The sequence below is a fragment of the Marmota marmota genome, unplaced genomic scaffold, assembly GCF_001458135.2.
Source record: "Marmota marmota marmota unplaced genomic scaffold, marMar, whole genome shotgun sequence".
In the NCBI taxonomy this organism is placed as follows: domain Eukaryota; kingdom Metazoa; phylum Chordata; class Mammalia; order Rodentia; family Sciuridae; genus Marmota; species Marmota marmota.
In genome coordinates, this window is record NW_026006678.1 from 34,665 (window position 1) to 37,479 (window position 2,815).

Here is a 2,815-nt window from a genome sequence, read left to right on the forward strand (position 1 = left end):
ATTAGAAATCAATGATAAAAAATAAAAGCTACTACAACACCTGGAGACTAAATAATATGCTATTGAATGAACAATGGGATGCAAAAGACATCAAAGAGAATATTAAAAAATCTTAGAGGTAAATGAGAACACTAATACAACATATTGAAAAATCTGGGACACTATGAAGGCAATACTAAGAGGAAAGTTCATTGCATGAAGTTCATTCCTTAGAAGAAGAAAAAGTCAAATAAATGAACTAACATTACATCTTAAAGCCCTAGGAAAAAATAATAAATAAACACCAAAAGCAGTAGAAGACAAGAAATAATTAAAATCAGAGCTGAAATCAATTAAATTGAAACAAAATAAATAATTTTAAAAATGACAAAACAAAAAGTTGTTTTTTTGAAAAAATAAATAAATTGATAAACTGTTAGCTATGCTAAAAAAGAGAGGGAGAAAACTCAAATTACATCTGTGATGAAAAAGAAAATATGATCATATAATTCTTATCTTTAAGTGTATTGATGTGATTAATTATATTTATTGATGGACACTACAGGAAGTAATTTCCAATTTGACTATATTATTATTATTTATTGACAGACACTACAGTACAGAATACAGAAGATAATCAGAAATTATTATGAAAATTTGTACTCCAATAAAACACAAAATATCAAAGGCATTGGCAAAAATCTTGAGTCATATGATGAATGTCGATGATATACACAATTTAAACAGATCAATTTCAAGCAATGAAATAGAAGACACCATCAGAAGCCTACCAACAAAGAAAAGCCCAGGACAGGATGGATACATGGCTGAGTTGTACAAAAACTTTAAAAGAAGAACTAATACCAATACTCCTCAAATTATTTCATAAAATAGAAAAAAAGGAACACTTCCAAATACATTTATGAGGCCAATATCACCCTGATTCTAAAACCAGACAAAGACACATCAAAGAAATAAAACTTCAGACCAATATCTCTAATGAACATAGATGCTAAAATTCTGGCAAACTGAATACAAAAACATCAAATGATAGTACACCACGATCAAGTGGGGTTCATCCTGGGGATGCAAGGTTGGTTCAACATATGGAAATCAATAAATGTAATTTATCACATCAATAGACTTAAAGATAAGAACCATATGATCATCTCAATAGATGCAGAAAAAGTATTTGACAAATACAGCACCCCCATGTTCAAAACACTAGAAAAACTAGAGATATCAGGAACATACCTCAACATTGTAAAAGCTATCTACACTAAGCTCCAGTCCAACATCATTCTAAATGGAAAGAAATTTAAAGCATTCCCTCTAAAAACTGGAACAAGACAGGGATGTCCTCTTTCATCACTTCTATTCAACGTAGTTCTTGAAACTCTAGCCAGTGCAATTAGACAAAAGAAATTAAAGGGATAAATATAAGAAAAGAAGAACTCAAAAACTGTCACTGACAACATGATTCTGTATCTAGAGGATCCAAAAATCTCTACCAGAAAACTTATAGAACTAATAAATGAATTCAGCAAAGTAACAGGATATAAAATCAACACACATAAGTCAAAGGCATTTCTGTACATCAGTGACAAATCCTCTGAAAGATAAACTAGGAAAACCAGCTCATTTACAATAACCTCAAAAAGTTAAATAAAATGCTTGAGAATCAATGAAAGAGGTGAAAGACCTCTACAATGAAAACTATAGAACACTAAACGAAGAAATTAAAGAAGACCTTAGAAGATGGAAAGATCTCCTTTGTTCTTGGATAGGCAGAATTAATGTTGTCAAAATCACCATACTACCCAAAGCACTATACAGATTTAAGGCAATCCTAATCAAAATATGAAAGACATTCCTCACAGAAATAGAAAAAACAATCATGAAATTCATCTGGAAAAATAAGAACCCAGAATAGCTAAAGCAATCCTTAGCAGAAAGAGTGAAGCAGGTCACATCACTATACCAGTTCTTAAACTATACTACAGAGCAATAGTAACAAAAACTGCATTGTATTGGCACCAAAACAGACTTATAGACCAATGGTATGGAATAGAGAACAGAGAGACAAGCCCACATAATTATAGTTATTTTATATTAGACAAAGGTTCCAAAAACATATATGTTGGAGAAAAGATAGCCTATTCAACAAATGGTGCTGGGAAAATGGAAATTCATATGAAACAAAATAAAATTAAACCCCTATCTCTCACCATGCATAAAACTCAACTCAATGCGGATCAAGGACCTAGAAATTAAACTAGAGACACTGCATCTATTAGAAGAAAAAGAAGGCTGAAATCTAAATCACATCATATTAGGCCCCAACTTCCATAATAAGACCCCTATAGCACAAGAAATAAAATCAAGAATCAATAAATGGGATGAATTCAAACTCAAAAGCATCTTCTCAGCAAAAGAAACAATCAGTGAGGGGAATAGAGAGCCTACAGAATGAGAGCAAATTTTTACCACATGCACATCAGATAGAGCACTAATCTCCAGGATATATAAAGAACTCAAAAATCTTAACAGCAAAAAAAAACAAGAAAACCCAATTAACAAATAGGCCAAGGAACTGAAGAGACATTTTGCAGAAGAGAATATATAATCAATCGACAAATATATTAAAAAATGTTCAACATCTCTATCAATTAGAGAAATGCAAATCAAAACTAAGATGTCAACTCAATCCAGTCAATATGGAAGTTATTTAAGAATAAAAAGAACAACAAGTGTTGGCAAGGATGGGGGGAAAAGGCACACTCATACATTGCTGGTGGTGTTACTGCTGTTGACCGGTGATGAGTCCTTGCTTCCC